The sequence below is a fragment of the Sorex araneus genome, chromosome 1, assembly GCF_027595985.1.
Source record: "Sorex araneus isolate mSorAra2 chromosome 1, mSorAra2.pri, whole genome shotgun sequence".
NCBI classification, from domain to species: domain Eukaryota; kingdom Metazoa; phylum Chordata; class Mammalia; order Eulipotyphla; family Soricidae; genus Sorex; species Sorex araneus.
Window position 1 is genome coordinate 146,452,038 of NC_073302.1, and position 25,901 is coordinate 146,477,938.

Sequence of the window (25,901 nt, forward strand, 5' to 3'; positions counted from 1 at the left end):
TCCATCTGCCCTTCACTGGGATGGTAATTATTTTTTACCAATACCCAGACAAGGTATTGCCTGCTTTCTCCTCTCTATTTTGGACCGGTTTTTCTCCTGCAGTCAATAAGCAGTCTGTGCTAGGATACTTTTAGATTTTGCAAGCATCCTTCTCTTTATCAAAATTTCTCTCTAGATTTCATATCCAGTGGTGATTCTTACCCTGACCCTTTCTTTTCTAAACGAATTGAATGGTCATTAGTCCAAAGCGATCACTCTTTCTATATTTCCTAATTGGCACATGGGTTAAGTATTTGTATATTTGCTAGCAGCACAGACTCTTGCATTCCCCTTGCTTCCTTTGAGAGCTTTCTTTTAACCATGGTGCTTGTTAACAGCTATTTTTTTGGCCTAGTCCTGATCTAATCTGTGGCACAGCCTCGATGTCTGTACAATTACTTTTTCATTGGTATTAGAGTGGAACCAGATAGAATAATTTATTTTTAATGTTTTTATTAGACTGGGGATGCAAATAATGTATGAAAGTTTGTTCTCAAGTCCATTCCCCACCTTAGAATATTACTGATCAATTGCACTGGGTATTTGGGAATCATATAATATGTGAAGATTTGATTCTTGTCTAGCCTATGTTCTGCTTTTGCCTTTAGGTAGTTGTATAAGCTTGAACAAGTCACTTCATTTCTCATAGTTTATTATGTTGTCACTGCAAGATGAAAAGAGATAGTAAACATTCTCTGGAATTTGGCTTTGGAATTCCTTCATTCTACTTTTAGAGTAAGGATTCTGAATATATTAAATAATTGGCCTTTAAAATGTTGTTCTATGGGTATTTATGATTTTGTAATTGACTGATCGATCCTTATACTCAACATTTTTTCTGTTCTTTTCAAGGAAATATACAAGAAAATTTTTTCAAATGTTGAGACCTGAGTTTAAAACCAGCACTGCATGGTTTCTCATGCCACTTCTGAGCACTTGTTAGGGAAGTTTTGGAGGCCCCTAAGCACTACTGCAGTGGCTCTGGTTGGCCCCTGGCACCCCAGGGTCTGCATTGAATCCCCAGACCCAGTTGACTGAGTATCAATATGAGTTGGACCTTGGGTTGCCCAAAAAGAGGCATAGGTCTTATTTTTAGATTTGTTTTATTTATTGCAAACATGTGGTTCATTTTCATATGAATTCTTAAAGTATCATAGTGTACAAGAATGTTAATGTTACTGTTTTATACTTATAATGCTATTGAACCATACCCACAAACAGAGTATCAGTTTCCCTTTTCTATCTCTACATCCTTTCTCCATCCTCCTTTCCCTTGTTTCCATGGAGCATGTCTAATCGCTTTACTTTGTTTCTTTGTACTTCACCTATGATATCATCCAGTATTTATTTTCCTTCTGACTCACTCCACTTAGCGTGACCCACTTTAGTTCCATTCAAGTTGAAGTGAATTGTAGTTTGTCATCTTTTCTCATAGCTGAGTAATATCCCATCGTGTGCAACAGTTTCGATCCCCTCATCTATTGTTGGACAGTTGGCTTGTTTCTAAATCCTGGTTATTTTAAATAGTACTCTAGTAAATGTAGATTTGCATTTGTCTTTTGGGCTATCGCTTTTGTGTTCTTGGGATTGGGAGTGGAATTAATGACTCATATGGAACTATATAATATATATATAACATATATATATCACTGTATCACTGTAATCCCATTGTTCATCGATTTACTTAAGCTGGCACCAGTAACATCTCCATGCATCCCTGTCACATGCTAGTGTAGCCCTATGGCATATTGGGGGTTCTTTCAGGTCAGGAAAATATATATATATATTTGTATATATATTTTTTGCAAAGTCTCCATACTACTTTTCCATAGACGCTAAGTCAGACAACATTCCCACCAACAGTGGATGACAGTTCCTTTTTCACTGCATCCCCACCTGCACTGGTTGTTTCAGGGATTTTTTGAGAGACCATTCTCACTGGCGTGAGGTAATATCTCATCATTGTTCATGATTTTCCATCATAAACAATCCCATGATAATCAGGGATGTTAAATAATTTTTTATGCCCGTTAGCTTTCTCCATGTCTTCTTTGAGGAACTGTCTGTTCTACTTTAGCACTTACTTTTAAGGGCATGGGTATAGCAGTGGTAGCTAGAATTCCCTCTATCTTATACCCAAGTTCAAAGTGATTTCTTTTGGGGAAATTTTGTTAAAAGTTTATTGTGCTCTTAAGTATCTAATTTTTCTTTAAACATCTTTTAGGAGGAATTAATGACTTAATTATAAGTAGTAATTAAAGTAAGGACTGGAGCGATAGCACAGTGGGTAGGGTGTTTGCCTTGCACATGGCCGACCCCGGTTTGATTCCTCTGTCCCTCTTGGAGAGGCTGGCAAGCTACCGAGAGTATCCCGCCCACACGACAGAGCCTGGCAAGCTACCCATGGCATATTCGATATGCCAAAAGCAGTAACAACAAGTCTCACAATGGAGATGTTACTGGTGGCTGCTTGAGCAAATCAATGAACAATGGGACGACAGTGATACTGTGCTAATTAAAGTAAGAGGCAATTTGTGTCTTTAAAAAATGGAAGTGCATACCCAAGGACAGTAGAGACAGGGCCAGGAGGATTGCCCCATAGCTGGAAGCCAGCTTCATGGCAGAGGAGAGAAGGCAGATGGATTAGAGAAGGGATCACTAAGAAAATGATGGCTGGAGGAACCAGTTGGGATGAGAGATGCATGCCGAAAGTAGATAATGGACCAAACATGATGACCTCTCAGTGTCTGTGTTGCAAGCCATAATGCCCAAAAGTAGAGAGAGAGTATGGGGAATACTATCTGCCATGGAGGCAGGGGGAGGGTGGGAAAAGGGGAGTATACCGGGGATATTGATGGTGGGGAATGTGCACTGGTGGAGAGATGGGTGTTTGATCATTGTGAGATTGTAACCCAAACAGGAAAGCCTGTAACTATCTCATGGTGATTTGATAAAATTACCAAAAAAAAAAAAAAAAAAAGGAAATGCTGGGCTGGCTGGGCTGGAGTGATAGCACAACGGGTTTGGCATTTGCCTTGCACTTGGCCGACCTGGGTTCGATTCCCAGCATCCCATATGGTCTCCTGAGCACTGTGAGGGGTAATTCCTGAGTGCAGAGCCAGGAGTAACCCCTGTGCATCGCTGGGTGTGACCCAAAAAGCAAAAAAGAAAAAAAAAGGAAATGCTTTTGGGAATAGTGCAGTAGTATTCTTCATATTTCAGTGTACTCCTAATAAAGCATTCTCAGAAAATGGCACTGCCACAAATGTCTTATTCCTAATACCCAGTTATGAAAACTGATATATTCACTGATATAATGAGGGTTGATTAACCTAGACTTTTTTGGGAATGGTACACAAATATAAAAACTCCTTAGGCCTTCAATGCCATTACTCATTTGGGCAGTGGTAAGTTTACTAACATTTAGCCTATCATTTGTATATCCCCATATCTTAGAATGTCAACTTCTAGCATGATTATGCTACTTAGTATTATTCCAAAGATTTTTCTGAAATGTGAATATTAGTAAATTTTTTGTCTGAGGCAAAAAATTAAATGCAGCATTTTTTTAAAAAAAAAGAAATAAAGAACTGTGCCAGAGTGATAATATAGGAGGGAAGGCTCTTATTTTGTATGTGATTGCAGCAGCCTTGAGGCTGGTTCACATTCTGGTATCACATCTGGCCCTCTGAGCACTGCCAGGGCTTACCTTATAAGCACAGAGCCAAGAATGGCCTCTGAGCATTGCGCCCTCCACCCACTGCCAAAATTTAAAAAAAAAAAAAAGGAAAAGAAAAAAATGAAAACTAATGCTTAAAAACACAAGGACATAAGGATAGTCTGCCATAAAATCAGTCAGATGATTCTCATCTCAGAGACCCTTAAATTTTTATCTTACTTTTGCTGCAAATTTTAATGCTTATGCTCTTTGATTTTGGAGCAAAAGTAGAAAAAAAATGCTGAGATACTGTTATAGAGGCAACTTGAAATAGTTATGGTACATAACAAGTCCTAAGAGTTAGCAGAATTAGTACTTCTATTAGTGTTGTGTTGTAGGCAAGAGTGAATATAGAAGCCAGAATGTGACTAATCGTTTGCTTCTGGACAGTGGCACTATACACCATAGCACCGTTGTTCCATTATTCATCGATTTGCTCGAGTGGGCACTAGTAATGTCTCCATTGTGAGACTTGGTGTTAGTGTTTTTGGCATATCTGATATGCCATGGGTAGCTTACTAGGCTCTGCCGTGCAGGCAGATACTCTTGGTAGCTTGCCGGGCTCTCTGAGAGGGATGGAGGAATCGAACCCAGGTTGGCCACATGAAGGCAAACACCCTATCTGCTGTGCTATCGCTCCAGTCCATCGTCACTGTGGAGAGGAATGAATTCACTATGCAATTTCTGAAAGTTTTGTTACTTAAATTAGGCAGCATGAAGAGCAGACATGATTTTTCTGTTTCTCATCTTCGGCAAGAAGCTGAGAAGAGTCAGTTCACTTTGTATCTGGGGTGATGTCTGTGCCTAGTCTTTACTGTCCTACGGAGGAGGCCATAGGGCTGTCTGGCCTCTGGCGTTTCATTCTGTAGGGCTTCTGGACAGTGAAGGTTTAAAATTTAACATAACAGTTCCCTTCAGTAATTCTACTTCTAATGCCAAGAACACAAAAGCATCCCAAAAGACAAATGCAAAAGGGTTTCATAGCATCCTCCTTGGAATCTGAAGCATAGCTTCTTAAACTGTAGAACTGAATGTGGGGGCTGCAAAAAATTTGGCAACAATAAAAGGCTACTGAATGGGCAGCAACCAAAAGTTAATTAAAAACTCAGACCCTTAAGGAATCCAAGGAATTTTTTTGGTGGTGCTTGTTGGTATTGCATTTCTTGTTCGAAAAGGGATTCTGAATGGAAAACATTAAGAAAACTTGTTCTAAAAAAATTTTTTTTTCAGACTGACCAATTCTTTGGTCCTCAGCCTCTTACTGTATTAAGAATGGGAGCAGCTGAGTGGTGGAGGGATGGGTATTGGAACACTGTATGACTGAAACCCAGCCATGATCAGCTTTGTAACTCTGTATTTCATGGTGACTTAAAAAAAATAGTAATAAAGATTGTTGTTATCAAAAACAACCCCAAAAGAAATAAACAAAGGGAAGTATAGAAAAAAAAAAGATTCGTATGGTAGCAGCTGAGTCTGGGGATGTAGCTGATGTGCTAGAGTGCATGCTTTACATGTGTGAGACTAGGAGTTCATTCCCAGAATTACCTGACTGCACCCCTGGCCCCAGTATCACAAAGCATCCTCTGAGCATCAGCAGACGAGAGTGGCTACAATTTTAAAAACAGAGCAGTAGCAACTGGAGGAAGGCCTCCATACAGGGCATTCTGTTGATTTTCTCATTGCTCTGCCAGTTCAGCTGAGATTTCTATGGATTCCACTTATGTCAGTGGTATAAAATAATATGACTTCTGTACTTTTTGGTTTCCTTTGCAAAACCACACAGCTAAAGAGACCTCCAGTTCATCGGTTTTATGATTTGACTATGTTTTGATGTGGCCTCGGGTCTCTGCTGAGTCCAACAAATTTGATAGAGAATGATGCTGAAAAGGTGGAAATGTGAATTTCTCTTTTTATTTTAAAAAGATGTCTGAAAAACATTTTTTTTTGTTTCTGAAAGCAGCAGTAGGACATACTTTTCTCAGATCCTCTTTCCTGGAAAGTATCCTTAACTCCTGTGGTCCCTTATTTTAGAGTCAAAAGATCTTCCTTCTTACTTTGGCACTCATTACAATGCATCTTTGTGTGTGTGTGTGTGTGTGTGTGTGTGTGTGTGTGCACGCATGCATGTGTGTATGATATGCCTTAATATTCCTCTGTTGGACCAAAAGCTCTTTGAGGGTAGAATTTCTGCCTAATTTGACTTCTTCTTCTTAATTGCTTCCAGTACTATGCCTTTCATATAGGAGGTTTCCAGTAAATCAGGCTGATGGAATGTATACTCATGCCAAGTGACAGGTTTCTTAGTTGGAAGGCAAAAGAGATGATATGTTTTCCTCTGCTATCCTGAGTTGCCTAATAAGACCATCTATCTGGTACCTCTTTAGTTTTGCTCTTCAGTTTGTGGCTTAAAATTGTGATTAGTCTTCAAAGTCCATGTAATAGGCCACATCCTACTTAGTTTCACACCAGCCCCTCACACTGACAAAATGGTGAGGAAATTGAGCGTCCACATTCAAACCTCATCAGTCATCTTCCAAGCATTTGTTTAATCACATCGGTTTAAATTTCTTGTTGATTCACTGGGTAAGTTGATCTGTGTGTTCACGTGTAGAAAAGCTAGAAAAATAGGAATCAAAGTGGTTTGTGTCCACATGACAGCCATTGCACTTACTCTAACAGAATTTCATATTCAACTCAACAACATATGTTACAGAGATGTATAGATCCTCCACCAAAAAGGGGTATTCACATGTTCATGAGATATAAATGAAGGCTCCGTGGCTTGGTAGTATGAATTTCAGAAAATGCATGGCCTGTAGTGATCTAAATGCCATAGGCAAGCTGGAAGGTATTGCTAACTACCTTCTCAAGGAGGAGATTAATACCTAGCCTGAAGTATCTAGTTTTCTTTGGCAATGCTAAATGTAGCCGTGCTCCCTCTCCCAGACACATTGGGCATTTCAGATAAATGGCATGTTGCCAATCCATCCTAAGGAGCCTGGTAGCTGGCAGAATACATGCTCAGCCAGTGTCCGCCTGCTGGGACACCAGCCGCGAGTGCTGATGAAGTGTCAGATGGATACTTCATATACATTAATCTGAAGAGGGGAAAACTCATTTCCCCATTTGCTCCCTCCATCTTTCTGTCCCTCCCCACACACTAGGGTAGTTTATCAAAGAAGTCATAGTCGTCAAAATCAGGGGGATTTATACAGATGCTGCTTTCTGGCAAGAAAGATGGGAATTATAGGAGGCAAAAACAGGACTGGTGGTACCTTATTTTTCTGTAGCAAAATAAGGCTGTAAGCCTTCATGATTAAAGTTTAGAAGTGCTACATAGGGCCATCATCTTTTGTACATTGGAGTTATAGATAGATGATAGGGGCACAAGGAAAACTCTTCCTGGTGTTTGTCTCCGGTGTGTGCTGTTTGATGAGATCTTGTGTCTCATCTCCGTGTGCAGATGTCACCATCAAAGTCTGTTGTACTGAGGCCTGCTTTGGCCATCCTGCTGGAAACTGTCCCCCATACGATTTGCCTCCCCCAATGGCTGAGCACGTGTCCTGCCGTGTTCTTCCCTCACTCATTCCATTGGCATCATAGTGCTTTCATCACACCCTCTCACTCACTGTACATCTCATAAAGCTCATGAGGGTGGACTTATGTATACTTTTTCTCTCTTCAGCACTTAGAATTACTTTGGGCACATACTAGGTGCTCACTGAAGCCTTGTTGAGTGCATGGGCGAATTCATATATTTTCTGTACATTTTTAGTAGCCAAAAACAAGCCGATATCTTTTTGCGAGGGGGTGTTTTTAACTATGATTAGTCTAATTAAGAAGTCATTCTTTGGGCTGGAGATAATACAGGTGTTCAGGTGCTTGTGTTGAATTTTGCTAACCTGGCACCACATATAGTCTTGTGAGCACTACTAGGGGGTCACTAGGAATAGTCCTTGAGCACTGCTGTGTGTGGCCTACTCCCTTTCCCACCCCACCCCAGAAACAAATGAATTCTTTAACCAGCAAAAAGGAACTGCGGGAGCTATTCAGGAATTAAACAATCATTGTTCCAAGAATGTAATTGAGATATAGATTTGACCACTGTTAGCTGTGTGAACCTCAGTTTTTCCATCTGTGAAATGGGACTGATGGTTGTACCTACTGCATTAGAGTATTGTGAAGATGAAAAGAATGTGTCGTTCCTGTCGTTCAGCAGGAACTTGTCTCTATTTCTAGACTGGTAGGAAAAGTGTTCTTGAGGATTTTCAGGTAGTCTTAGGTGAGGAAGTATTATTAGAAGTGTGGAAAATAATCACTTTTCTCTCAAAATTACCTTAGAGGAAAAAAATTGTCCAAGTTTTGGTAGTTTTATGAGGTTCCTGTTCTGCCTTTTGAAGATCAGGCTAGTTGAATAGTGGCCCACCCTTTTTGTCCTTACCTTGAGTGATAATAGACCAGGTGTTTATTCTGCTCTTCTTTACTGAAAATTCATCAACCTAACACAATGAAAGATAATAACCTGGGAGATCTTTTTCTGCACAACTTTTTTTGAGGGTAGAAGTGCTTTACATCTTTGAATATTAGGTTAAGTGGTATAATTTTATGTTTCTTCAGTGACTCTCCTTTGACATTGTATTCATTTCTCTTAATGGAAAAATTATATTTCATGATGTACTATAAATATTAAAACCAAACTATTTAAACTCCAATATATTCAAAGAGCCTTGATGAATATTCATCTTTTCCGTTTGCAAAAAATCCATTATGAGGAGTCAGGGAAAATTCACTAAACGTATGCAAAAGTGCATTTTTCCTTTTTAATTCATTCAGAATGTACCGACATAATGTCAGCATTTATTTAGGGTACAGACTTTATTTGCAGTCATTTAATATTATATCAATACTTCATTAGCCTTATAGCTCAAAAACAAAAACTGAGTTGAAGTTTAATTAGTTAACTTTGAGAGAGTATCTGTTAAATATTGATGCAGGCACAATTTGAATGCCCTTGGATAAATTGCTGAACCAATGTTGTAGAATACAGCTATGAATTAGCACTTCTCTTTTGCTATTATGACTCCATTTAAAGGCAGCATAATATTCCATTGTGTGGATTTATCATAATTTATTAAACTCTTTCTCCCTTTAGGTTCTTTCTCATTTTTCCTACTGCCTATAATGGCAGTGGGAAAGCTTTTAACAAGTTCTTGTTCACCTCTAGTTATTTTTCAGGGTAACTTATTAGAGCAGAATTACAGTAGCAGAGGATCTGAACATTAGTGTGGTTCTCTATAGTTTTTCTAATTTTTTTTCTATGTCTGTCTACACTTCTCTATGTATAGCAAGTACAACTCACACCACACTAGTAAGCTGTCGATATTGTGTTCTAAAAAGCAGAAACTTTGCTGGTACATTCAGTGAGAAATAATTACTCTTTTATCTTTGCTTTTAAGTGAAGTTGGGTGGCTGTTGCACACGTGGAGACTTCTTCCTCTAAAACCCCTGGATAAAGCCAATCGGAAGCCAGTGTATCCATGCTTCCCTTCTCTGACATCTTCCTTCCATTCCCCAAATCAGCTTACCATGCCAACTGTTGGTAACCTGCATGGCTCTTGGGATACAAGAACTGCTGAGTGTGATTACAGTGTACGTAGCTGAAGGCATTATTCCACAGTTCAGAATTTTTTTCATGTGGAAAGTAGTAATCTCAATTGTGAAATAGTGCCTTCAGCAGTGGACATTATAATCAGAGTCTCAGGAGTGCTTGTATTCCAGGAGTAATACATCTCTTAGTTATTACCCTCTGAGCTAGATTCTGTTTATAGTGAAGGGATGAATTTTCATAACTCAGTGCTGAAATAGCAATAGGGAGCCCTGAGCAGATTATTATAGGTCAGGCTTAATCCATGAAGATAAATCTCATTATTGGCTCACCTGGGCCCATCCACAGAGTAGCTGGTTTAACAGAAGTCTGCAAATCAAATATCAGCTTAAAAATGAACAGTGAAATCCTTACTCTAATCCTGCTACCGCCTCTGTGAAGAGAAACTTCAAATGTACATCCTGATTCTAAACATGCTTGGGCAACTGACATTAATTAGCAGGAAAATCATGGGGTGTACTGCAGCGTGGTTTACAAATAAACGAAGAGCTACCTATTTGGGACTGGAGTCTCCCTCTCCCTTGCCCCCCCCCCCGCCCAGTCCCCTTCCCACAGATACAATACTGTGCAGAAGCAACCACTTCAAACTTAATCTCCGTTTTCTCATCCTTACATTTCGCAAAGTTTAAAACTAATCACCACCGTGTCTATATGCCGTCCTTCCTGGGAAGGACAGTGTGCCCACTGGAGCGACTCTCTGGGGGTGGGCAGTGTCTAGCCGACCAGCCAAGTGTGGACGTCTTGTTGGCAAAGTCATTTGAGAGTCAGTGAGGTGGATGGTGCCCATAAATATTCTTTGCGTTTCTATTCTTTTATAATTTTTTGCCATCATAGAAAAAACCAAGTGAATTTATTGCAGCTGTGCAATATATGCATGCATATCTTGTCTTGACATCTCTGTGTGCCAAAGCCCAGCTTTCCTTGATCACCTGCTAGCCAGCTGTGTTCTTGGTTCAGAGCTCATTCAGGCTGTTGGCCATACTTTATTAGATGACCCCAGGAATGAACATGCTGGAACCTCCACTCTCTCCATCCTCATTGTATCTTTAGTACCAGGGTTGGTACTTGGTGTGTGCTTAGGACTCAGATACTGGTTTTTTTTACAACAAACTTTATCTCCAAGTCTTGAAAGTTTTATGAGGCTCCTGTGCTGCTTTTTCGAAGACCAGAATAGTTTAATGGATCATCAAGGATTTGACTGGGGGCCTGGTGTCATTATCACTGGTCTGTTGGTGGGCAGGGATTTCTCTGGTCAACTCCTGGAGTGACATAGTCTGTCCTTTCAGGTGTCCCTTTGCCCCTGTGTAAAATAGGAACACTGTGTCTTTGTTTCCTTAGCATCAGTAAGATTCTTCAGGTCAGAAGGAATCAAGAAGTCAGTAGTAACTAGTGATTAGAGAGATGTGCTATTAGAACATAGTTTTTCTCTCTTTTGCTACAAACAAGAATTTTAACTCATAGTCTTAGGACATTTTAGGACATATTGTGGATCTGGAAAAGCTACTGTAATATACTTTAGAATTTTTCCTACTTTATTTTTTCCAGATACACTTGTTGGATTTAGTAACATTCATAATAAATGGTAATCATTGCTTATTTCTTTTCACTCACACAGAAAGGATTCACCTAATAGTGTTAAATTCTGAATCAGTGTATCCCTCCCTTATTGTTATCAGTTAATTGACTATTAATTTGATCACTGTATCATTGTCATCCTGTTGTTCATCAATTTGTTTGAGCAGACACCAGTAACTTCTCCATTGTGAGATTTGTAACAAGTCTCACAATTAATTTGATAAATAATATTAATATTTATGTATGACATAACATGAGTTAGGACAGAGAGTCTCTTGCCCAAACGCCTGGTTGTCTTCCCCGGGTCCCTCGGAGGGGATGGGCTCCAGTTTCCTTCCCCACCCTGAGCAGAGCTCCCGTTGGCCGAAGACCACCGGAACCAAGCCACAGCCATGCTCAAGGCCTCTCTCCACACATTCGGACAAGCCTCACGCATGAAGGTACGGGCAGAGGAACCCAGGTGTGTGTAATCCTGTCAACAGCCAACATCCAGAGACTTAAAAGCAAGTTCCCAGAAGCGATATCTTATAACCTACTTTTCCCTCTGGGAGAAACTCGAAAGCTACTGAGAGCTTCCTGCCCACATGGGACAGGCTCACAAGCTTCCCATGGTGTATCTATATGCCAAAGCCAGTAACCATCTGGATCTCATTCCCCTGACCCTGAAAAGAGCCTCCAATGTGGCATCGTTGGGAAAGCCGAGAAGAGAGAGGCTTCTAAAATCTCAGGGATAGGACGAATGTAGAGGTTACTGAGACCGCTCGAGCCACTTGACGATCAACGGGATTTCATGATCATGATGACATAACATATAGTCTTGCTCTTTAAGTCATTTCAAAGTCATTCAAAAATTTGTAAGATTTTTGAAACATCAAGATAACAAAGATGGTTAATAATACCCTGAGCAACTTGTCGTTTCTCAGGCTTTTGTAATTCTGACCCGACACTAGGGCTGGTAGTCACTTTGTCTTGGTGCTCCTACAAGTTTGCTTCTGTGGTGTCTGAACTTCTATTCCTTCTTTCCCTTGGTACCTTTCTCTCTATTCAAGATGACTCACCACTGCAGCTTGTATTTTCCTCTGGGCTGGGGAGAGAATGCTGGTGTTAAGGTGCATGTCTTGAGGTGGCAGAGTACTGTGGGGTGACCCGGATAACTACTGTAGGTAGGGCCCAAGCAGCACTTGCATCCTACGTGCTGAGTGTTGCTGTAGGAGCCCCTGGAGCTCCTGAGCATCTCTTGGGAGTATCCCTATACCCCCCTAGAGCCCCAGTCTTGTTTTCTAGATGGCATCTATCCTAAAAATCTAAGAACTCAAAAATCCATTATTGCTGTTGCTGTAGAATTTTTATTCACTAATAGGCCGACCCAGGTTTGATTCCTCCACCCCTCTGGGAGAGCCCGGCAAGCTACTGAGAGTATCCACCCACATGGCAGAGCCTGGCAAGCTACCCGTGGCATATTCGATATGACAAAAACAGTAACAAGTCTCACAATGGAGACATTACTGGTGCCTGCTCGAGTAAATCGATGAGAAACGGGATGACAGTGATATAGTGAAGTAATAACTTGCTTTAATATCAAGGTGTATCTACTTATTTATCAAACTTTTTTTTCTTTTTGGGTCACACCCAGCGATGCTTAGAGGTTACTCCTGGCTCTGCACTCAGGAATTACTCCTGGGGACCATATGGGATGCCAGGATTTGAACCCAGGTCGGCTGCACGGAAGGCAAATGCCCTTCCTGTCAGTCCTGCCCCATTTATCATACTTTTACATAGATGATTGCTCCTTATCGAGCTCCTGTGAAGTACTTCTTCATGCTATAAAACTGGTTTTCTCTCATTATAGGTGCTCTTTACTCTGCTTATCTAGGTGCTAGTGTGCAATTTCTTAGAGCTGGAGAGATAGTATAAAGAAGTAAGGCACCCTTGCCTTGCATGAATGCCTGACTTGGCCTTGATCTTATATAGTCTTCTGAGCACTGCCTGGAGTGGTCCCTGAATGTAGAGCCAGGAGTAAGCTCGAATCCACTTGATGGCACTCCTCATTCCAAACAAAATAGAAAGCATGTGATTTCTTGTTGTTATTGTTGTCGTTATTATTTCTAGACAAAAGCATTAATCAATTGTAGCCTGATAAGTAATGTGAGAAGTATATACTTTTGTTCCCTTTTTACATACTTTTGATTAAAAAGTCATTTAACTTGTAGCGGAGAGATAGTACAGAAGGGCATTTTCATGGCACGTGGCTGTCAAGGGTTTGATCCCAGGCACCTCCATCGTCCTCTGATCCTTCCCAGGAGTGATCCCTGATTGCAAAGTCATGAGCAAGCTCTGAGCACTGTTGGACCCAAAACAAAAAGTCATTACACTTAAAGAACAACTATGCTTCCCTTTTCCAGACTCATCCATCCCCTTGACTGGTATCCACTAGATAGAGGCGGCCAAGAGTTTTCATTCTTCAGCTGCCTCTAAACTTTGGCAAAACTTGATCATTCATTGTTTAATGCTGGAAATGAGCTCCAAGCTTAGGTAATCTCATTGCTAGCCAAATGTCCAATGATACAAACCAAAATGGCATGGGCTCCTAGCTTGACCCTCCCCTTATCTAGAGAATTTGTGCACTGCAGAAGCCTTTGGTTAAATTGCATTTTTTTATAAGCACCTAATTTAGGATTTCATTATTGTATTCAATTCTGCATCATGTTAAAGAACCTGGGCCCCTGCGTCATGTTAAAGAACCTGGGCCCCAGACCAGGCTGCCTGGGTTGCAGTCTGGACTTTACCATTTAGTAGGTACGTATCTTTAACCAGGGAACACTGCTGTCCCTGCTTCTGAAAAATGGGATTGCTGTTTGTTCAGTGTTACTTCAATTGTGAGCTTGCTGCTGGGATCAGGCGAGATGGTACGTAATAGACACTTGGACCCAGAGGAAGGGCAGAGCAATGCTCACTGTTAGCATTTTGTTCAATAGTAGCAAACCAATGCATGGATTTGTTAAGCCATGGAAACTTCCATTTTATTAAATGCATATCAGACGCTTACTTTAAGAGTTGATGAAGATGTTCTTGTGAAGATAAGCTTCTTTATGTTTATTTTCAGATAATTGCAGCTCTGCTCTGTTTGCTACAGTATAATTTGACATGAAGCTTCTTTGATATTAAAAATTGTGGGGAAAGGATAATGTGGCATTTTCAACAGAAAGTAAACATTTAGGGATAGTGTGTAAACAATAAGAAGAAAACCAGAAACAAAACCCCAACTTTTAAAATTCCTCTTACTGGATTATGCAAAAGATTTATCAGAATCCTGGTCTTTACAAGTTTTCATTTTATATCAAAAATAGGACCTGTATAAATTTTTGTTAATTTGGGGGCTGTACCTAGCAATGCTCAGGGCTTATTCCTGACTCTGTGTTCAGATCACTCTTGGTAGTGCTTGGCGAACATTATGGGGTATTAGGGGTTGAACCTGAGTCAAATGCAAGCAAGGCAAGCACCATACCAACTGTACTATCTCTTTAACCCTATGAATAAAATTATTATTTATTTATTTTTGCTTTTTGGGCCATACCCGGTGAAGCACAGGGGTTACTCCTGGCTCTGCACTCAGGAATTACCCCTGGCAGTGCTCAGGGGACCATATGGGATGCTGGCATTCGAACCTGGGTCGGCCGCGTGCAAGACGAACGCCATACCTGCTGTTATTGCTCCAGCCCCAACATTTATTTTTTAAGTAGGGTCCTCCCAAGCAGTTCTCAGGAAAACCAGGGATCAGTCCCAGTAATAAGCAGCCCTGCTGTATGTGTCTGAAGATAGACTCTAAGTGCCAGGGATCACTCACGTCTACACCCAGTGGTTCTAGGACCACGAAATGCCACAGCATGCAAAGTGTGCATTTCAACTCTTCGGACTTTCTGCCCAGCCTGAATCTTGCTTTCGGTTGAACTGTTGTTTTGTATTCTGCTTACCAAGGTGCCTGGATATTTGAACCATTAGAATACTAACTTCTGTTTTGTTGAAAATATTAGTAACATTGCCACCTGCTTTTTGCCTTTGCTAAATTTTGTCATTATTTGTCCATGAATAACCAAGTTAGAGGATGCCTCTTGGAGCTCCCTTGCCTATTAGTGGAACATCTTACAACATGTTCATCTTACATGAACATCTTACAGCATTCATGTAGTAAGGATTTATGTATCCTTACTACATGAATGCATTTTAAAATTATTTATATGTACTTAGGTGACATAGGGCACTATTTTAACAAACCTATAAATTAGCACTAAGAAGACATTAGAATGAGTATTTACCATAGGGTTTCATCAATCTGGAGGGTTCGATCACTTTGCAGGTGTTAAGCTTTTTGTTTTGATCTCATGAAGAGGTCTTAAGGGTCTTTGGATAAGCTTTGGGGTAGATGGAATGTACTCTGAGTGTCCCAATTGATGGCTATTTGCCAACCTGTAAGAGAGAATTTAAGCCAACAGCACAGGTGCATATCCACTGTGTATGGGTCCTTTGATCATTATATGCATTATACAAAAAAAGAAGAAATATAAAACATAGAAATAAATATTCTGGTACTTTGCTTCCTAACCAAACTTTGGTCCCCATATCTCCCTGTTATGTGCCCATATATATATGTATATATATTTAATTTTATTGAATTACCGTGAGATAGTTACAAGTTTTCATGTTTGGGTTACAATCACACAATGACCAAACACCCATCCCTCCACCAGTGCACATTCCCCACCAATATCCCCGGTATACACCCCGTTTCCCACCCTCCCTCTGCCTCCATAGAAGACAATATTCCCCATACTCCCACTCTGTCTCTGTCTGTTTGTCTGTCTGTCTGTCTGTCTCTCTCTACTTTTGAGCATTATGGCTTGCAGTACAGACACTGAGAGATCATCATGTTTGGTCCATTATCTACTTTCGGCATGCATCTCCCATCCCAACTGATTCCTTCAGCCATCATTTTCTTAGTGATCCTTTCTCTATTCCATCTGCCTTCTCCCCTCTGCTCATGAAGCAGTCTTCCAGCTATGGGGCAGTCCCCCTGGCCCTTGTATCTACTGTCCTTGGGTGTCAGCCTCATGTGAAGTTATTCTATACTACACAAATGAATGCAGTCCTTCTATGTCTGTCCCTCTCTTTCTGACTCATTTCACTTAGCATGATACTCTCCATGTCTATCTATTTGTAAGCAAATTTCATGACTTCATCTCTCCTAATAGCTGCATAGTATTCCTTTGTATAGATGTACCAAAGTTTCTTTTACCAGTCATCTGTTTTAGGGCATTTGAGTTGTTTCCAGATTTTGGCTATTGTGAACAATGTTGCAATGAAAATATAGGTACACATGTCATTTCTACTGTGCTTTTTTGCATTGTCAGGATACATTCCCAGAAGTGGTATTGCAGGGTCACATGGAAGCTGAATTTCTAGTTTTTGAAGGACTGTCCATATTGTTTTCCAGAAAGGCTATTTTAACATGTTGATTTCTTAGAACAAACTGCAAGATTGTCTTCTGAATTTTGCAGAGTAAAGTGTTATTGATTAAATAGAGTTGAGAATATTCAGTGGGGCTGCCATGCTTTTCTTTTTGGGAAAGATTTACTTAATTTCACTTGTAAGTAGAAGGAATAGCAGATCTTTGCTACACATGTCATTAACTGCTACTAAATTGACACAAATGTTGACAGTTATTGTGAGAACTGTTTCAGAGCTAATTATGTTAATTAGAATGTAGCATACCAGTGACTGCATGTATTCAGATATCATACTATCACTTTTTTTTGTTTTCTTCTCCAGATGTAAGACGTTCATTCATTTGTTGCCTGAAAAGCTACAGAATTATAGCTAAGATAGCAAATAATTGCCAGCAAATAAAATTGGTTCTTTTGAAATACACTCTAATTGCTTAGCTCTGTAAAAGACAAAAACAAATGTTAACATGTTAAGCATATAAATTAGGAACATTGCTTATGAAATTCTTAATTTTGTGCTTTTCATTTAAATAAGCCTTCTTATTGCAATTAATATTATCGTTTGGTTTATGACCCTTAAAAATATATTCGCTTTCAGCATTTCTTGTAGTTCTAATTTAGCTTTCTTATACATGTTAGATGATTTGCAATTTAGATTTTAATTTGATTTTCATTCTTTAAAATGCCATTTTTCTTGTATTTCATTTTTATTTAAAACACGATTCTCTCTGTATTCATGGAAGCCAGGCATAAACAAACTACAGAAAAAATCAAGCTTTTAAGTGAGTGGAGAACATAAAACATTTTAATAGGAATTTCACATAACTAAACTATTTGAAAGCCCAGCCAGAGAAATTATGGCTTCTTGGAAAAGTTTATGGGACATGGTGTTCCTAATTTACCCTCTCTTACAGTTCTTTAAAAAATACTATTTGTATCCTTGCTTTTATATTCTGGCCATTTCTTATTTATGTAGAGTTAACTGTGCCTCTGTCTTATGATTTGGAGGCCATATTGATATGCAGAGTTGTATTTCTCTGTAATTTGAAGAGTTTTTGGTCTATTTTCCCCCCACTGATCTGTAGATGTACTCACATTGAATCTGATGTGTTGAAAATTTGAGTGTGGCTTTTTAAAAAAAATTTATTGATTCACTGTGAGATTTAGTTACAAGATTTCATGTTTGAGTTATAATCACACAATGAGCAAACACCCATCCCTCCACCAGTGCACATACCCCACCACCTATATCCTCATTATACCCCCACTTTTCCCACCTTACCCCTGCCTCCATGGCAGGCAGTATTCCCCATACTCTCTCTCTACTTTTGGGCATTATGATTTGCAATGCAGATACTGAGAGGTTATCATGTGTGGTCCTTTATCTACTTTCGGCACAAAAATCTCCCATCCCAACTGATACGGATTCCTCCAACCATCATTTTCTTAGTGATCCCTTCTCTCAATTCCAGCTGTCCTCTTCTTGGCTGTTCATGAGGCAGGCTTCCAACTGTGGAGCAATCTTTCTGACCCTTATATCTACTGTACTTGGGTATCAGTCTCGTGTTATGGCATTTTATACTCCACAGAAGAGTGCAGTCTTTCTATATCTGTCCCCTTTCTGACTCATTTCACATAGCATGATACTCTCCATGTCTATCCACTTATAAGCAAATTTCATGATTTCATCTCTCCTAACAGCTGCATAGTATTCTATTGTGTAGATGTACCAAAGTTTCTTGAACCAGTCATCTGTTCTCAGGCACTTGGGTTGTTTCCTGATGAATTCTGTCCTTTGTCTAGTGCCTGGCACAAAAGTCAGATCAAAGTGGATTAAAGACTTCAATATCAGACATGAATCCATAAATTATCTCTCCTACCCAATTTAGATATTACCGAAGCTAGAAAGACAGTACAATGGGTCAGGCACTTGCCTTCCATGTAGCAGACCCGGGTTTGATCCCCAGCACACCATATGGACCCCTGAGCCTAGCAGGAGTGTTCCGTCAATGCAAAGCCAGGAGTAAGCCCCGAGTACTGCCAGGTGTGGCCCAAAAATAAAAAGCTATAAACCGATTCTGATTTTATTATTGTTAAGTTGAAGATTCCAAAGATGTTTGTCTGTGCACTAAGGCCCTTGGATGTGTAAAAGTCTAGATAGATTAAATAGACATCTGACCAAAAAATGTTGTTGTTCTCCTTCTGATAATTACTGGTTCTAAGAAATAAATGTATGTAGGGGAAATTTGGGGTTTGCAGTCTGTTAGCCCCATGCCCCATGAGTTTTTCTCCCTTTTTTTAAAAAAAAATTTACAGAGTATCTCAGAGCTTACTGGCATGGGGCATACTTCATGTGATGTTTATATTCCTGGTTCTGAGTTCTTGATCCTATCATTGGACAGTTTTCCTAGTCCAGTGTCAAACTTACCCTTTCTTAATTACTATAACTTCTCAATAAGCCTTATTATTACTGGTCAAAAATATTCCCTTAATGCCATTCTTCTTTCCAAGTGCTGTCTATCTTGACATGTTGATTTTCTGTATAAGTCCACTTGTGAAGTTCCACAAACTGATTAAGATTTTGATTAGACTCTATATTTACTCCAGAGATCAATTTGGATAAATAGGCATTTTTATGATACTGAGTTTCACTATTTGAGGACATAGTATATCATTCTGTTTACTATGTGATATACAGAGGATTTATTATATAGTTTTTAAATAAGGTTTTAAATTTTCCAGCAGAAAGACTTTGTAAATCCATTGCTATATTTATTCTTAGGGATGTTAACTTTTTAAAAATAAACATGCATAGGACTGGCAATATGACTCAGCAATTGAATACATTCCTTACATGTATGTAAGGGGTTCGATCCCCTGAACTCAAAACCAAGCAAACAAATAATCATTTATATCAATTTTTATTTATATATTTATGAATCTGAATTATCAGTCTGAATTATCTGGAGTGATAGCATAGCAGGTAGGACATTTGCCTTGCACGCGGCTGACCCGGGTTCGTCCTCCATCCCTCTCAGAGAGCCCGGCAAGCTACTGAGCGTCTCTTGCCTGCATGGCAGAGCCTGGCAAGCTACCCGTGGCATATTCGATATGCAAAAACAGTAACAAAAAGTCTCACAATGGAGACGTTACTGGTGCCCGCTCAAGCAAATCGATGAACATTGGGGCGACAGTGCTACATTTATGAAGGGCATTGGGCAGTTCAGTTTCTCTTCTGACTTTGCACTCAGGTATCACTCGTGGTGGGCTCAGGGGACGCCTTATGGGATCCCCCTTTTCCAGGAATCAAACTTAGGTCAGACATGTGTAAGGCAAGCATCTTACCCACTGTACTTATTATCCCTCTGACCCCCTCTACGCTAAATTTTAAATTAACTTTGCTAATTCTTACTAATTCTCTTCCATAGATCTAGAAAATGGGTTTATTTTTGTATATAATGCAGACAGTGCTTTGCTTCCTTTTTTCTTTTCTAATTTTTATAGCCTTTATTCCTTATCTTCACTAATTAGGATTTTCAGGATTAATTTGAATAGAAGTGGTGATGCCATGTTATCAGAAATAAAGAGAATACTGTGAGCATGTCATATTTTGATCTGATTAATGCTCTGGTGCTTTTGGCAAGCCATGCTCAGTGGTGGTGAGGGGCTTTTCCTGGCTCTGTGCTTGGGGCTCACTTTCTGGGACGCTAGGGAGGTTGCCAGTGTGCAGAACAAAGCACTGTAATCCCTGATCTCCATAACGCCCCCAAGGGGAGCTGAGGGAGTCGGACAGTGCTTGGCAGTGCTCAGGGCTTCCACGTGACTCTCTTCTCAAGATTTTCTCCTGGAAGTGCTCGGGCACCATATCCTCTCTCGGGGCTGGAACCAGAGTCGACTGTGTACCAGGCAAATGCCTTTAACTTACCCTTCTGGCCCTTGTAATACTGCTTTTAGCATATCCCAAGTATTTCATGATTCAATTTCTTGAGTGTGCTGCTGTTTTGACTTCCTATATTTACATCTGTGGCACTGTATCACTGTCATCCTGTTGATCATCGATTTGCTCGAGCAGGCAGCAGTAACGTCTCCATTATGAGACTTGTTGTTACTTTTTTTGGCATATCAAATACACCACGGGTAGCTTGCCAGGCTCTGCCGTGCGGGCAGGATACTCTCGGTAGCTTGCCGGGCTCTCTGAGAGGGATGGAGGAATTGAACCTGGGTTGGCCGAGTGCAAGGCAAATGCCCTACCTGCTCTGCCATTGCTCCAGTCCAACATTGAAACACACACTAAATATAGTTTTAGCTCTCAGAATCCATCCTAGCCCATGGCTATTTGCTACGTGCTTATTAAAAACACTGAGCTAAACATGGGGATCTTTTTTAAAGTAAAACATTAGAGAACAGAAGAAAATATTTTTTTGCGCCCACCTTCTCAGATGCTTTTTCCCTGATCTGCTACCAGCCCAAATTGCCCCACTTAGAAGGCGATCTGTTCCCTCCCCTTAGCAGATGATCTTAGGTCAATTTGTAATTAGTTAGTTGGGGCAATTGTCCTCAATCATATTTTAAAGGGAATGATTAAGACTCATGAGATATCTCAAAGGTAAATTTATTAACTAGATGTCTAGTGGAAAACTGATGAAAGAAACAAACACTGATAAAAAGTAAGATTTGATAAGATTGGGGCCAAAAAAATGGGATTTTTCTTGTTTTTCAATTCAAATCAGAAGGCTTGTTCCTTTTCTCCACGAAGTCATAAAACTGAGAAAGCCAGCCAAGTGCAGGTGGGAAATGTGTCACGTACATACAGCACACTCTAACCCTACCCCCGGGCTGCTCTGCCATCTTCATCCCATTCTATAACTGCTCCAGTAACCAGAACAGAGCTTCTAACTAGTTACATCATATGATTCTATTCCTAATGTTTGGTGTGTTCATATCTCATCGGGCTGGTAGGGAGCCCCGTTCCATAATTCCCGTCGTTAAGTTCATTTTCAGGGGCCTGAGCGCTAGCGCCGAGGACTGGAGCATGTGCCGTGCACGCGGGAGGCCTGAGCTCCCTGCCAGAGTGTGCCGTCCTCAGTGCACAGAGCTGGCAGCCGCAGGGCACGGCCCAGAACAATCCAAAACATGCTATCCTTTTCCATTACATGTTAAACACTTCCCCTCGTGTCTCTGGAAATAAGGTTCTTATGTGTTTGCAAGCCAGTAAGAGATATAAAATTCTTCCAGCAGAAGTATTTATTATCTGCTGCGTTTGTACAGCTGGAGTGGTTTGGGGTTCTCTGTGAGAAGAGGAGCTTCCTTCCTTCCGCAGCCTTCCAAGGCCTCTTTTCTTAGCCTCTGTCATCCGTCGCACTCGACACCCTTCACTGAGGCTTTCCTGGGAAGAGGTTCTGTGGCTTTGGGCAGCATAGCCCCCTGTGGCACCCCAGGGCAGGACGCGTGAGGGCGCATGCTCCCGTCTAAGAAAGAGGAGCTTGCTGGGAGCTGGGGCTGTTTGATGAGAGTGGAGGTAGTGAGCACTGTCCGCCCTCACCTTCTGGAGCTTTGCCCTTTTTTTTCCAGGGGCCACTCCCTGCTGGCGGCAGGGGCAGTTGTTGGTGTTCCTCCCTGCAGCTCACTCTCCTGGGTCACTGGAACTGCAGCTTTCTGGCGCTGGGTGCCTCTCAAGAGCAGTGAAATGAGGAGAGCTTCTTAAATGATGGGATCCCGGATCTGGAGGCTGGCTGGGAGCTCTGTGCCCAGAGGGTCTTTCTCCAGCCTCCCCTCACCCCGCCCCCACCCCCAGCCGGCCTGTGCCTCTTGTGCAGAATAGAAGAATGTGCTTCCAGGGACTGGGCACTGTCCGTGTGCAAGGGAGCGTCCCCCTCATCCATCATGCCTGACAGCCCTTGGATTCCTTCCCCTGTCAGAGCAGGATTGAAGAGTCCTTGCTTGTCTGGCATTTTAAACAAATCTGAATTTGATAAGAAACAAACTATTGATGGATGCAGCTGCAGTGGCTGGTGGCCACGGTTTGCAGGAAAGGCCTGAGCTGCTAAACCTGTCATGCCAGGCTGAAGGATGTAGCTTTCCTGCCTCTGCATTCGCACCGTCATCGGAACCTGTCAGTGCCGAAAGCTCTTCATTAATAGGGAATGGGAGTGAATTTGGTATCAGTGTCAATGAAACTTCATCTCTGACCAGGCTGAACTTATGTTACCTTTCTAAGCCAGGGTCTCAGATGCAGCTGATGAGTCCTAGGGAATTCAGGATTGAGTTTATCTAATTAGAGAAACTTCTGTTCATTTAATCTTTTATTTGTGTTTTGTAAAGTAAGGCTTTATTTTTTATCAGCAGATGATACGTTCCCATGAGAAATCTAGAAGACTTTCTTTTTATCCCCCCTTATTCCTTTTGTCTTGGGGCCGCATCTGAAGGTACCTGGGGGCTCCTTCCAGGTTGGTTATCAGGCTTCAGTTCTGGTGCTGTTCAGGATACTATGTGATGTCGAGGGTCAAACCTGGGCTTCCTGCTTGCAAAGCATTGAGCTTTCCCTCTGACCGTGGGAATCTAGAATCCTTTACTTTTTTTTTTTTTGCTTTTTGGGTCACAGCTGGCGATGCACAGGGGTTACTCCTGGCTCTGCACTCAGGAATCACCCCTGGCGGTGCTCAGGGGACCATATGGGATGCTGGGAATCGAACCTGGGTCGGCCGCGTGCAAGGCAAACGCCCTACCCGCTGTGCTATTGCTCCAGCCCCTAGAATCCTTTCTTAAATGACAATATAAAAATCACGCACAACATAGAGTCATCTTCCCCCCCCCCCACCACCACACACACACCTGGAGGTGGTCAGGGCCCCTCCTGGTTCTGTGCTGACAGATCACTGCTGGTGGTGCTCCGGGGACCATATGCAATACTGGGTATTGAACTTGGGTTGGCCAGGTGTGAGGCAGGCACCTTAACCTTTAAATTCTCTCTGTGGCCCTTATTATTAATATCTTTTCTCTAAACCTAGGTTTTCTTTTTTTGTTTTTATGTGCAGTAGTAACTTATGATAGGACATTTTTGGGGGGAGGGTTTATTTTCATTCTGACTTTCTCCCTTCCTAATGAGGCATAATTTAGATATCTGTCCAGTTGAGATAGATCCCAAGCACACTTGCTTTTCATTGCTCCCATTTCTTTATGTCGGGTGCGTGGGGGCGGGGGGGATACACACCTTGCTAAGCTCAGGGTGGACTTCTGACTTTGCTCAGGGGTCACTCCCTCACTCCCGGTGGTGCTCAGGGAAGCATGTGGGCACACAAGGTACCCTAACCGTTGTGCTATCTCCTTGGTTCTCATTGTTCCCATTCCTAGTTTCCCCAAGATGCTCCTCAGGCCAGTGACCTTTCTGGTGTTAATTTCTTCTCTTTGCCTTTCTCTCAGCCCGGGTTCCCTTTCTCTTGTTCCAGGACTGATAGAGGAGTACTATGGGGGCCTTCTCTGGGTAGAGGGCTGGGTGATCTGTCAGACCTCCCTTTCCCTCCTAGCATCCTCCCTCACCCCTCCTGTGACCCGCCCTCATTCCACTTGCTCTGGGGGGGTCCTTTCTTCCTGACCTGCCTCTCCCCAGTGGGAGTGGGCTGGTATCTGAAGCCTGGGTCCCCACTAAGGTGCTTCTGGGCTGCAAACCCTCCCCACCCATGGCGTCTGTCTTTTGTGCTGGCTGCCTGGATATCAAAGCCTGGATTTCTCCCCAGATAGCTCTAGATGGCAGCATCTCCCTCCCTCTGCCTCAAGGCGAAAGGAGGAGAAAACTTTTGACTGTGGCCTCAAGGATGCTGATTAGCGCTCCTGTGGGTCTCTGGTCTGTGCCATGCCTGTCTGCACTTGCTTTTCCAACTGGGTCTGAAACTTGGCAGACAGCCAGGGAGTGGAAATCCCCGCTCCTTCCTTATCCTGGGTGCCTCCACAGCCTCCAGCTTGCCAAGTCCCAGACGCGAATCACATACGTGGGTCACGCTCCGTCCTGGGAGAATTGTGCTGTGAGGAGCATTGCTTTACAAAGTAGTCGGGGAGTTACGTGAGTCATGTTTTTCAGGAATGCTCTGGAGAGATGGTGAAATTCAGAATTCTGGGCCCTGCTAGCCGCTTTTTTTTTGGCTTGCTTTGTCTTGTGTGGGGCTCTGAGCTCATTATTGAGCAATTCACTTTCTCGTTGATGTGTAAAATGCACAGTCCTGATAGAAAAGGCATTGCTTTGTGGTTCAGAATATTTTAAAGATAAAGATTATGGCAATTGAAATGAAGTACAGGAGCATGATGTGTTTTAATAAATATTATGTATAGTCATACAACATTGTAGGCATATATATATATGTATATGTAAAGTCAAAAAACTAGTTGTGATTTTTTTCTTAAAAATCTATGCCCCTAAAACTTAGGAATTTGGTGAAAGGTTGTTTTTGGGTTCTACACCTGGTGTTGTTTGGGCTCTGTGGTCAGGGGTCTTTCTTGGAGATGCTCAGGGAACTTTTTGGTGCTGAGGGTTAAAGCTAGATTGGCCTCATGCAAGTGCAGTCAGTACTTTACCGCTGTACCATCTCTCTAGCCCTAAAATGTTGGACTCTTGAAGACTCTTGTGTCTTCAGCTTTCCATGATCATAAATCAAGGCTACTATGCAGAAAGTGCTGGAAAATCTCCCTTACATCTCTTTTGTCCCATATTTGGTCATGGTATCTCATCCTGTAGCACCAACCACTTAACTCAGAGTATTTATAGGATGTTCTCATTGCCTTTCACTTCTGTATTCTGATGGAAATGTCATGTTGACTGAAACAAAGTATCACATAGCTGGGCAAGTGGTACTAGATGTATGGTAGTGGATGTGGTGCCTGTATTCCAGATCAGGCGTTTTGGAAATTAAACACGAGTAGAGGAAAAAGGCGTCAGACCCCATCGTATGATGTGCCTTGATTCATAATTGGGTAATACGCAGGCTAGAGAGATACTACTTTTCTGTTGTTTTTTTTTTGGGGGGGGGTCACACCCATCGATGCTCAGGGGTTGCTCCTTGCTCTGCACTCAGGAATTACTTCTGGCGGTGCTTGGGGGACCATATGGGATGATACCAGGGATCGAACCCAGGTTGGCCGCATGCAAAGCAAATGCCCTACCTTCTGTACTTTCATTCTGATGATACTACTTTTCTGATGGATCATTTTTTTTTAGTGGGAGGCCACACCCCACAATTCTCAGGGTCTACTATTGGCTCTCAGTCCAGCAATCCTGACAATGCTTGCAATGCTTGGGGGACCGTATGTGGTGCCAGGATCACACCCAGGTAGGCTGCATGGAAGGCAAATGCTCTATCTGCTGTATTATTACTCTGTCCCTCAACAGGTCATTTTTAAATGAGACCTACCCTTCATG

The 25,901-nt window shown here is 41.6% G+C and overlaps 1 protein-coding gene across 6 annotated transcripts in view; it reads left to right on the top strand.

The window, feature by feature from the left end:
- Positions 1 to 25,901, top strand: part of MAST4 (microtubule associated serine/threonine kinase family member 4) — a 668,112-nt gene that overhangs the window by 222,435 nt on the left and 419,776 nt on the right. The gene's annotated exons all lie outside the window — the stretch shown is intronic.